Source organism: Chelonoidis abingdonii, chromosome 1, assembly GCF_003597395.2.
Source record: "Chelonoidis abingdonii isolate Lonesome George chromosome 1, CheloAbing_2.0, whole genome shotgun sequence".
NCBI classification, from domain to species: Eukaryota; Metazoa; Chordata; order Testudines; family Testudinidae; genus Chelonoidis; species Chelonoidis abingdonii.
In genome coordinates this window covers 8,551,966-8,564,225 of record NC_133769.1, presented here as the reverse complement: position 1 = coordinate 8,564,225, position 12,260 = coordinate 8,551,966, and the positions used below count along the sequence as shown (strand labels likewise).

Here is a 12,260-nt window from a genome sequence, read left to right as displayed (position 1 = left end):
TGTTTCTCCAATGGAATGCCGCATTGATTCCTTCCTTTATTAAAAAGATTTTGCTACACTCAGACTCCGTACTTGCGAGAGGGGAAGTATTGCCTCCTAGAGGCGCCCAGGAGGGTGTGCTATGTGAGTGTCCCAGGTCACTGGGTGGGGGCTCGAGCCGGTTATGCATTGTGTTACTGAAACGGAACGCCTGGATACTGAACCCGGCCCTTGTTGCTGCCAGCTCAGAAGGGTTACACAGTATCAAAAGCCTTACTAAAGTCAAAATATACCACATCTATTGGTTCTCCCTCTCCCTCCAAGGCTTGTTACCCTGTCAAAGGAAGCTACTAGGTTGGTTTGACATGATTTGCTCTTCACAAATCCATGCTGACCCTTACTTATCACCTCATTATCTCCTAAGTGTTTGCAAATTGATTGCTTAATTATTTGCTCCATTACCTTTCTGGGTACAGAAGTTAAACTGACTGGTCTGTAATTCCCTGGGTTGTCCTTAATCCCCATTTTTTAGATAGGCACTATATTTGCTGTTTTCCAGTCCTCTGCAATCTTGCCCATCTTCCATGACTTTTCAAAGATAATTGCTAATGTCTCAGATATCTCCTCAGTCAGCTCCTGGAGTATTCTAGCATGTATTTCATCAGGCCCTGGTGACTTGAAGACATCTAACTTGTCCAAGTAATTTTTAAACTTGTTCTTTTCTTATTTTAGCATCTGATCCTACCTCATTTTCACTGGTATTCATTAAGTTAGATGTCCAGTTGCTACTAACCTTTTTAGTGAAAACTGAAACAAAAAAGGCATTTAGTTCCTCTGCCATTTCCACATTTTCTGTTATTGTTTTCCCCCCTCATTGAGTAATGGGCCTACCCTGTACTTGGTCTTCCTGTTGTTTCTAATGTAGTTGTAGAATGTTGTCTTGTTACCCTTTATCCAGACTCTTGGGGCAAAGCTAGCAGCATCCCGTGTATAGAGCCAGGCTCTCTGGGAATACTTGACAAACAATGAGCAATAAAAATGAGAAGCTTCACAGAGTACTAGAAAAGTTAACTTCCCTACTCCCCACTCTCCAAATAGGCCACTCCCCATGTCCAGCCATGCTGTGAACCCAGCGCCAGCAGGGGAGACATTGCATTTCTCCCAGCTGTCTGGAGAGCCCCTGTGCTTCTCTCATGCCAGGGAGCAGCAGCACAAGCTTTCCCTATGGGTCTACACCCAGGACCACAGGAAACTCTTTGCTGAATCTTTCAGTCATCATTAATTCACAGTGGGGAGGGATAGCTCAGTGGTTTGCACATTGGCCTGCTAAACCCAGGGTTGTGAGTTCAATCCTTGAGGGGGCCATCTGGGGCAAAATCAGTACTTAGTCCTGCTAGTGAAGGCAGGGGGCTGGACTCAATGACCTTTGAAGGTCCCTTCCAGTTCTAGGAGATTGGTATATCTCCAATTATTACCTTAATGCAACACTGACATTTTGCACTTGTACAATACAGACTTCAGCAGAGAGAAGCCTAGAACCACTGACCGTCCAGGAATATTTCAAGGACAGAGTCTGACTAGGACAGGAGCAGACCATGGGAAGAATGGGTGCTTCATGAATCACCAGGTGTAGGCAGGAGAGGGCAGAGTCAGCTAATGGAACATGACATTAACACAAGAACAACCATACAGGGTCAGACCAATGGTCCATCTAGCCCAGTACCCTGTCTTCTGACAGTGGCTGGTGCCAGACACTTCAGAGGGAATGAATAAAACAAGGCACTTTATCAAGTGAGCCATCCCCTATCATCTAGTCTGGCAGTCAGAGGTTTAGGAACACCTAGAGCATGGGGTTGCATCCTGACCATCTTGACTAACAGCCATTCATGGACTGATCCTCCATTAACTTATTTAATCCTTTTTTTGAACCCACATATACTTTTGGCCTTCACAACATCCCCTGGCAACAAGTTCCACAAGTTGACTGCATTGTGGAAAAAAGTTTGTTTTAAACCTGCTGTCTATTAATTTCATTTGGTGACCACTGGTTCTTGTGTTATATTAGGGATATATAGCATTTTCTTATTTACTTTCTCCACACCAGTGATGATTTTATAGACCTCTATCATATCCCTCCTTAGTCATCTTTTGTCCAAGCTGAATAGTCCTAGGCCTTTTAATCTCTCCTCATCATACCCATAATCATTTTTGTTGCCTTTCTCTGTACTTTTCCTCCAATTCTAATACATCTTTTTTTTGAGATGGGGTGACCAGAACTGCATACAATATTCAAAGTATGGGTGTACCATGGCTGTATATAGTGGCATTATGATATTTTCTGTCTTATAATTGTAATCCTTCTGTGTTCAATATCTAAGGATTTCTCTTGACAATACAAAACAGAACCAGCTCAAGCTCCCATCCATCAATCTGGAAAATTAACTACCACCTCTGGATGCCTCCAAGAGGAAATACTACTATTCTTTTAAGCGCACAGTGTGTGTAGCCAAGAAAGCAATCAGTAAAAAGGAAAAAGGAACCCAGCACTGATTTGGGAAAACACCACAACCAGGATTCAAAAGCACATGACCACGAACAAACACCCACCCCAGAATATGTTGGGTTAAGGCCTATGCTTCAGTTTCTCACCTTGTGGTGTGAAGGTCCAACAAACAAATATTCCTTTAACACACCACTCAGTTGCTGTCTTTGGTTAGCAAAGACCCAGCGTTGAGAAATTTGTTCACATGAGTTCATTTCCCCCCCCTGCAGTGGGCAGTGTTGAGCAATGCCCTAGCTGCTACAGCTAGTTCACAGTTGCTGCTATTCACTCTGCTACTGTTGATCTAAGGTTCAGCACCTGGTTATCAGTTATTTCAGCTCTAGTAATAGCTGAGCAAAAGAACAACATACAACTGAGTCTAATCAGTTGTCTTTAAACAGTGGAGAGAGAAGAGCCAAACAGTGTATAGGACTCTCTAAGCAGCCACAGCCACCCCACATAGGAACACCTGACCTCACCTTCTTTCTTCCTTATAGCATTTGGCATCCCTACCCACTGCTTAGCAAGTGCAATTCAGTTGAGGGTGACCCCCTCAGTCAGGGCAAGCTGAGCACAGTTCTTATGCCCTTTACTCGTACAATCAGGATAACACCACTTCATCACTCAATATTAAAGTGATTTGTAACAACACTGGTCAAAAGTGATTTTGGCAAAGCACCTCTATCATGCTATGCATTTAGGCAGAACAGGCAGTTCTATGCAAACACGTTCTGTTCCTGAGGTCCTTTTTTACCAGCTCATCACTAGATGTCAGGGGAGAACTCACCCAAGACCTGCTAAAGTTGTCTATCCCTTTACTAGTGGTTCTTATCATCATTAGCTTTTTGACTGCTGCTGCACATTAAGCGGATGTTTTCAGAGAACTATCCACAATGACTCCAAGTTCTCGTTGAGTGGTAACAGCTAATTTAGATCTCATCGTTTTATCTGTATGGTTGGGATTGTTTTCCAATTTGCATTACTTTCCATTTATCAATATTGAATTTCATTTGCCATTTTGTTGCCCAGTCACCCAGTTATGTAACTCTTCACAGTCTACTTTGGACTTAACTATCTAGAGTAAATTTGTATCATCTGAAAATTTTGCCACCTCACTGTTTACCCCCTTTTCTAGATCACTTATGCATATGTTGAACAGTACCAGTCCCAGTACAGATCTTTGGGGGTATGCTGCTATTTACCTGTTCCACTGTGAAAACTGATCATTTATTCCTACCCTGAGTTTCCTGTCTTTTAACCAGTTCTTGATCCATGCGAGAACCTTTCCTCTTATCTTATGAAAACATATTTTGCTTAAGAGCCTTTAGAGTGGGACCTTGTCAAAGGCTTTCTGAAAGTCCACATACACTCTATCAACCGGATCGCCCTTTTCCACATTTTTGTTGACCGCCCTCAAATAATTGGAATAGATTGGTGAGGCATGATTTCCTTTTACAAAAACTGTGTTGACTTCTCCCCAACAAATCATGTTAATCTATTTGTCTAATAATACTTTACTATAATTTCAACCAGTTTGCCTGGTACTGAAGTTGGGTTTACTGGCCTGTAATTGCCAGGATCACCCCTAGAGCCTTTTAAAAAAATCAGTGTTACATTAGTTACCTTCCAGTCATCTGGTTCAGAAGCTGATTGAAGTGATAGGTTACATACCACAGTGAGTAGTTCTGCAGTTTCACATTTGAGTTCCTTCAGAACTTTTGGGTGAATCCTATCTGGTCCTGGTGACTTACTATTGTTTAATTTATCAATTTGTTCCAAAACCTCCTCCATTGGAATTCTAGTCTGGGACAGTTCCTCAGAATTGTCATCTGGAAAGAATGACTCTGTGCAGAAAGGACTGTACCCAATACAGGTGTTGACTACACTGCAAGAACAAGCAGCTTTAAACAAGCCTGTGGCCTAGTGGTGTGTGATCATGTTTTCCTCCTGCCTGTACATGTAGAAATGAGTGACTGGGCAGGTGATCAGCAGGGTGAATGAGATCATCACTATCTCATTTATTGTAGCTTAAACACAAAAATAGCCCCCTTCCCATGAAAAACTCCCACCTAGCCCAGAGTTCGTCAGACATACAATCATTCTGTTAACCACATGTCCTGTCACCATTCCCCTCAACCCCCCCACCCATTTGCTTGTTTCAGCAACTCTTTGATTCACATCTGCAGCTATACTGTGAGCTCTCTGGCGCAGGGACGGTCTCTTACTCTGGGTTTACACAGAGCCCCACAGAATGGGGCCCTGATCCTGATTAGTGCCTCTGGCACTGCTGTACCAACAGGGTCAGAGAACAAGAGGTTAACCACTGTAACATTTTGATTTGTCCACACAGGCAAGAAGACCCAGGTTCTAACTGTGCTGGGCCACAGCGTGCATCACATCCATGTTTACACATGCTCATTTTTGTAGGCTACTCCAGATTATGAGGCCACTGACTGCCTCAGTCTGGGACACTCACTGGTGTGGAGTGGTGACAGGATATGTCCTGCTAGTCCAAGAATTTGTGCTGTGCCTTCCTTTCTGGAAGTGCTCTAGCCTTGGGCCAGACCCCCTGCAGCAGAGACAATGCCCTGCGGCTGGCTTCAGGGCAAGGTATATTTATACAGCAGCGGCATACAGGGCCTGGCTGGAGCACACGTGTGTACTGCACAGATTGTCTGACATTCGGGAATCTGCGCTATTACACGACTTTCTAGCTGGAGTCTGGGGCTTTTGAATCGCAAAATGTTATTTACTGTAAATATGGTAATAAATTGTTATTGGCCTTACAGTTGAATTCCAATTGGTCCAATGGACAATACCGTCTCTGCCCATACAGTTCTCATTGCCGGGTCATACTGGCTGCACTCCGCTTGTGGTGTCTTGTGTGTCCCAAATCTCTACTGGCCTCTAGGGGGCACTCCTGTCCTGTTCAGGATCATTCTGAACCCAGCACAAAGCCAGGACAGGCCTCTGGAGAAATATTTCACCATCAAAAAGTTGAAAACTCACTTCAGTTTTCACAAACAGCCTTAGCCCTAACTGGATATTACGATGCTCTACCTCCACATGAGCCCATAAACCCAGCCATTGTATCACCAGGTCACCACACCTCAGCCACTGTCCCAGCATGCACCTCAAGCCCTCAGTTACCGCACTGTGGACATGGCAAAGACTTATACAATGTTGTTTGGTTACTCCAGTATCAGGAATACCTTCTCTCCTACTGTAGATATTCCCTCACCTCATCCCAACACACAGTGCAGTCCACGTGCAGACCCTCCTTCAGTTCATGTGTCAATTGACGACAACAATTAACTTGTCTCCTGTTGCTCCATATGAAGTCTAGAACCATTCATTTCACAGCTGTCATTCTATGAAGAGTCTAGGAGACCAGGATACATCTCCCACCATCTGTTGTGAGAGGCCTGGACTTGACATGACCCACAGCCATCTTGTGTACGACTTAGCATAACCCGCAGCCATCTTGTATGCTCAGCCACCATAAATTAGAAATAAAAACTATAGAGTCAGGAAAATTCATCCTCAGCAGACAGAAAAATAGCAGCTGCAGCCTTACTAACAGAGATAGATACAGTAAAATCACATTCATGGGAATAGAAGGAAGTAGGGACAAACTAACCTTGAGTTTCTGCAAGTTTCTTACTGGGTGCCTGTGAGAGTTTTTATTTCAAAGTTGCTTCTGCTGATAAGTAGCAATTATGAGGTTTTGCTGTTGCTAGAGAAGTTGTTTGAGCCCATTGGGATTATGATTGGTTAAATTTATTGCATAGTCATGTTTCAAGTAAAATAATTGGTTAAAAGTATAGATAAGAAGGACTCTCATTTTAACCATATAATGAGAGTCAAAAGAGATGTCAGCTGGAACTAACTCCAGGACACAGCTCAAGAACAAAGCTGCCAGAATGCTTACATCCTGCAGAAGCCAGCCACCTGGATGAAATCTGATGCTGACTTGTTGGTGTCACTAGGCATAACCCTAGGTAACTCGGGAGGGTGGAAGATCACGAGTGCCGATGAAGCCCTCCTGCTCAGGCCTCAATGAACCATTGTTCCTCCCTGTTAAACACTTTGTGTAACCTAGTGTAACCTAATGTACTAATAGCTGCAAAAATGTAGTGTTCGCAGTTAGTTTTCTGTTGTAACAGCCAGTTCTCTGCTGCAATACACTGAAGCTAGGCTAAAATGAACTGAAGGCCACTGTTTGATACAGAACACATGTCTCAGCAGCGGAGAGGGGAGGAGGAAGGGGAAAGACAAAAGACTGAGTGAGAAAAGATGCTGCAGCTGGAAGGAGGAGGGAGGAGGAATGGGGGATAAGCTAGTCAGCAAGTTTTGCAGTAAACAACTCGGGTATAAAAGAGAAAAGCCGCTTGCTTTAAGTGTGCTTGATCTGAGGCATCAGTCTCCTTGCACCGCTTTGAGATCTCAGATAAACTTGGTTTGCTTCTCCACCCTGGTGTGTTTATTGGCGCAGCACACCGGCGACGACACCCCCCCCCCCCCCGCTATTGCTTGGCCTCGGGCACTTTGTGCCGGCCACAGTCTGACCGTTGAGAGAAGTCTGGCTGCTTTGTTGGGAGTGGTGAGCAGTGGATGCTTGGCGTGTCTATTCTGTTGCTTGATTGTTAATAAATACGTGTACATGTTTAACGGTATTACTGTGTAAAGTCTCCTTCACTGGCACAAGGTCTTGTTAACCCATAGAGGGCCACTAGACCCAGGAGAGCTGGAGGGCCTAAATTGTGTGGGTTACACCTCCAGGATACATAGCAGCTGGAATAATTTACAGATTAGTGACAGGTTTCAGAGTAATGGCCGTGTTAGTCTGTATCATCAAAAAGAACGAGGAGTCTTTGTAGCACCTTAGAGACTAACACATTTATTTGGTCATAAGTTTTGTGGGCTAAAACCCACTTCATCGGATGCGTGAAGTGGAAAATACTGTATGCATCCGATGAAGTGGGCTGAAGCCCACAAAAGCTTATGCCCAAATAAATTTGTTAGTCTCTACGGTGGCACAAGGACTCCTCGGGTTTTTTTTTTATACACATTAGTAACAACTTGATGTGACGGTTGTATTGCATCATAATAGAGAAGGGATCTGGGCAGGGATACAAGGCCAGACTTCTAGCTCTGTGTGGCACTAACTATAAGCTTCTTGATTCAGGATTTTTTTTTAAATGTGTTTTAATTTACCTGGGCTACATATTGACACTCTAAACTGCTGTAAAATCTTTAACTCGTTTCTATTCTTTCCATGTCTCGTTCAGTACTTTGTGTCCATTCTTTTCCCAGGAGCTTAGAACATGGAAAAGGAAGGAAGGGCTGAGCAGAGGGGAGAACTTTCTGCTTTACCAACTGGCATTTTCTCCTCTTTCCCCATTGTTTTCATGTGATAGTGCAATTAACTAAATTTAGAAATAATGTTTTTAAAGTCACAGCTGAGGGCAAACACTGCAGCAGCGAGTGTCTTAGACAAACAAACTTTTAACAGGTCCCTTGGTGACTGATTTATAAGTTACAGAAAAACACCTTGGTTAATAAATCCCCAGGAAATTCTGTACTGTTGTCATTAATGCTCAAATCTTGGAGGGATTTGTCATGGAGATAAGTCAGGACTGTTATGGGGAAGGTCCTGAGCAGAGACAAGGAGCAGGAAAACTTCACTTTCAAACTTCAGCTTTTCCATTCAGTTTAAAGTGTGCTATTAAGGGGCACTTACTGACCCCTGTGCAGTTTCTACCTCTCAACAGAGAGAGGTACAAGCTCAGGACTGAATAGGTAGAGGCTGTCATGCAGGGAACCTCCTCTAGGTCACTGGGAGAGGCTAGGAAGGTGAGAAGGTGGCTGGAGCAGCTGCTGTCTGCGCTGTACCTGTTCTGTGCAGTAACAGACGCACCAGGACGCTCAAATCAGTGCATTTCATCAACACCAATACAAGACACTAAAGACAAAGTGTCGTCCCTGTGGCTGCAGAAGAGATTTCACAGCGGGTCAGCATGTCCCTGCAGGAACATCCTGGCCAGTGAGGATCATTGAGATCAGAGCTGGAACCAGTCCCCCCCTGACCTCTTGGGCCAGGGCAAGACAAGTTCCTTACACTCTACTCTCTCTGGCTTTGTGCAGGCTGATTGGGCCCCACCCCTCCATTGTGTGAGGCTGCAGAGTCACCTCCCATTTTTCCTGAAGTTCCACCTAGTTTTTTCCCTTTTTCATCTCACTACACACAGTTACATTCAAGCCAACTTCCTCCTGAACTGGGCCAGTGCTTCTCAGTAAGGCCCAGCCCAGGACCATATTCCCTAAGGAAATCAAGATGGTGAGAGGCAGACCAGCTGGAAGTCTCTGTGTAAAGATACAAGAAATGAAAAATAGGGGTGAGGTTATGATGGGGTCTACTAGAGACCACCAAACACCTCCTCTTCCTGAACAGGGCATTTCTAGAACAACCAACAAATATCTACAACATGAGACCAGGGGGACTTTATGCAGACATCTATTGGAAAGGTATACCTATCTCATGGACTGGAAGGGACCCTGAAAGGTCATTGAGTCCAGCTCCCTGCCTTCACTAGCACGACCAAGTACTGATTTTTGCCCTAGATGGTCCCCTCAAGGATTGAGCTCACAACCCTGGGTTTAGTAGGCCAATACTCAAACCACTGAGCTATCTCTCCCCCCAAGGTAATATGTCAAAACACAATATTTCCAGTAAATCTTTGGAATGTATTGGAGACAATTTTTTATTTCAGAGAGTGGAGGAAGTAACCAGGGGAACGGCCATTTTAGACTGGATTCTAACCAACAGGGAGGAATTGGTAGCGAATTGGAAGGTGGGAGGCAATTTGGGTAAAAGTGACTGTAAAATGAGAGATTTTATGATTGCAAGAAAAGGGAAGAGTGAGAGCAGTAGAATAAGGACAGTGGACTTCCAAAAAAGGCTTTAACAAAGTCAGAACTGACAGGTAAAGTCCCATGGGAAGAAAATCAAAGGAAAAAGAAGGTCAGGAGAGCTGGCAGTTTCTCAAGGAGAAAGTATTAAAGGCACAACTGAAAACTATTCCAATGTGAAAGAAAGAGAGGAAAAATAGTAAGAGCCCAATATGGCCCCATCAGAAGTTCGTTAGTGACCTGAAAAGGAATCCTACACAAAGGGGAAACATGGCTAACTGCTAAGGAGGAGCACAAAAGAACAGCACAAGGCTATATGGTAAAAATCAGAAAGGCTAAGGCACAAAATGAGTTACATCTAGCAAGGGGCATAAATACATTAGGAGCAAGAGAAATAACACTGAGAAGGCTAAAAAGTGTTTAATGCCTATTTTGCTTCACTCTTCACTAAAAAGGTTAATGGGGACAGATACTCAACGTAATTAACATTAACAACAAAAGGGAAGGAACACAAGCCAAAATAGGGAAAGAATAGGTTAAAGAATATTAAGATAAGTTACATGTATTCAAGTCAGCAAGCCTAATAAAATTCATCCTAGGGTACTTGAGGAACTAGCTGAAGCAATCTCAGAACCACTAGTTAGCAATTATCTTCAAGAACTCTTGGAGGATGTGAGGTCCCAGATGATTGAAGAAAAGCAAACATAATATGTATCTTTAAAAAGGGAAACAAAGAGGATGCAGGAAATTATAGACTAGTCAGCCTAACTTCGAAACCTAAAAAGATACTCAAACAAATTATCAATCAATCAGTTTGCAAGCACCTAGAGGGCAATAGGATTATATGAAAAGCTCAGAATGGATTTGTCAAGAACAAATCATACCAACCTAATTTCCTTCTTTAACAGGGTTCTGGACTAGTGGATGAGGTGTGGGGGGTAAGTAGTAATGGTATATCTTGATTTTAGTCAGGTTTTGACAAAGTCCCACAGAACATTCTCATAAGCAAACTAGGAAAATGCAGTCTAGATACATTTCCTACAAGAAGGGTGCAGAATTGGTTTAAAGTCTGTACTCAAAAAGTAGTTATCAATGGTTCACTGTCAAACTGGGAGGACACATCTAATGGAGTCCTCCAAGGGGCTGTCCTGGGTCTGCAGGGCCGGCTTTAGGCCTATTCCACCAATTCCCCCGAATCGGGCCCCGTGCCTAAGAGGACTCCACGCCCATTGAGAATCTCTTCCCTGACTAGAGGCGCCTTTTTTAATTTTTACTCACCTGGCGGCGCTCCTGGTCTTCAGCGGCACTTTGGTGGCGGGTCCTTCGCTCGCTCCGGGTCTTTGGTGGCAGGTCCTTTGCTTGCTCTGGGTCTTCAGCGGCACTTCCGTGGCGGGTCTTTCAGTGCCGCTGAAGACCTGGAGCGAGTGAAGGACCCGCTGCCGAAGTGCTGCCAAAGACTCTGAGCACCACGTGGTGAGTACAAGCCCCACGTGTGTTTTTACATGTGTTTTTTTTTAGTCATCTCTGCTGGGGCCCCGTCGAAAATGTTCGAATTGGGCTCTGCACTTCCTAAAGCCAGCCCTGTGGGTCTGGTATTGTTTAATACTTTCATTCGTGACTGGAATAACGCAATGGAGAGGATGCTTATAAAGTGTGCAGATGGCACCAAGCTGGGAGGGGTTGGAAGCACTTTGGAGGACAAGATTAAAATCTGAAACGACCTTGACAAATTGGATTCTATGGTACTGCAGAAAGTTCCCTCCTTGCACCCAACTGGTAGAAACTTTACTGCAGCCCCTTTAGCAGCTGTAGCATGCCTGGAGCTCCCACAACATCCTGAGTTTTGTATAAAATAACTAACCAACCAACCAAACTTTCAGTTAGCAGTAAATGCAGTTACCCAGAGCACAGCACAGGGACCTTTCTGGCATCAAATCCATGCATTAAAATGTGCAGGAGGCGCCAGAAATGCTCACATTGTATTAAAAACCCCACCTGCAGGAGACAAGAGAAGAGAAGTGAAGACGTTAGAAAAGTTTATGGACGTTCGGTAGCCTGCAATGGATGCAAGATGAGTTAGGCGCATGCTGGCCCTGATCCCCAGGAGCAGAAATGGGTCTGTCTGCTTTGCAGCCACCACAGCAAATGCTTCCTCTGTCACCTTCTTGAGTTTTAATCCACCATCCAGCAAAGTGCCATTATTATTTCAAACCCACACATCTCACAGCTCTGTGTGATAGACCCACCTCCTGCTCCCAGGGGCTTTGTGTGCCTGAATCATTGATTACCTGTTTGCCTTTCAAGACTGCAAGATCCCTTGAGCCGAGCTGTGACTCCAAAATGTTCTGTACAGGCCCATCACATGTTCTATAAACCTTGAAATTAATAATCAGAACACTGGCCTCTGATTCTAAAGTATTAAAGGGAATGGCCACATGCACTTGGGAAGGGAAACACAGCTCTATTTTAAAAACAAGTGAATGCAGTAGGACAGGCCTCTGCCTTGATAGGAAGACATCACTTTTATGTAATAGTAAGATTGTGCTGATGAGTGGGGCTCAATACAGTCCTTGACATACCTTCCCCAACTCTGCGATACCCTGGAGTGGCAAGGAATTCCAGTATCAGCGGGGTAGCCATGTTAGTCTGGATCTGTAAAAGCAGCAAAGAGTCCTGTGGCACCTTATAGACTAAGAGACGTTTTGGAGCATGAGCTTTCGTGGGTGAATACCCACTTCATCGGTTGCAAGTAGTGGAAATTTCCAGGGGCAGGTATATATATGCAAGCAAGAAGCAAGCTAGAGATAATGAGGTTAGTTCAATCAGG

The 12,260-nt window shown here is 44.2% G+C and overlaps 1 protein-coding gene and 1 long non-coding RNA gene across 2 annotated transcripts in view; one reads left to right on the top strand and one right to left on the bottom strand.

Moving 5' to 3' along the window:
- Positions 1–6,199, bottom strand: part of LOC116838328 (rab-like protein 2A) — a 38,976-nt gene extending 32,777 nt beyond the window's left edge. The window contains exon 1 of the mRNA XM_032803419.2: positions 6,162–6,199. The gene's annotated coding sequence lies outside the window, so the exon portion shown is untranslated. The remainder of the gene's footprint in view (positions 1–6,161) is intronic.
- An 886-nt stretch (positions 6,200–7,085) lies between these two features.
- On the top strand, positions 7,086–8,103 carry LOC116838332 (uncharacterized). Its single transcript, XR_004376908.2, has 2 exons — positions 7,086–7,124; positions 7,838–8,103. It is a non-coding gene; the product is annotated as an uncharacterized LOC116838332 (long non-coding RNA).
- Positions 8,104–12,260: the final 4,157 nt, after the last annotated feature.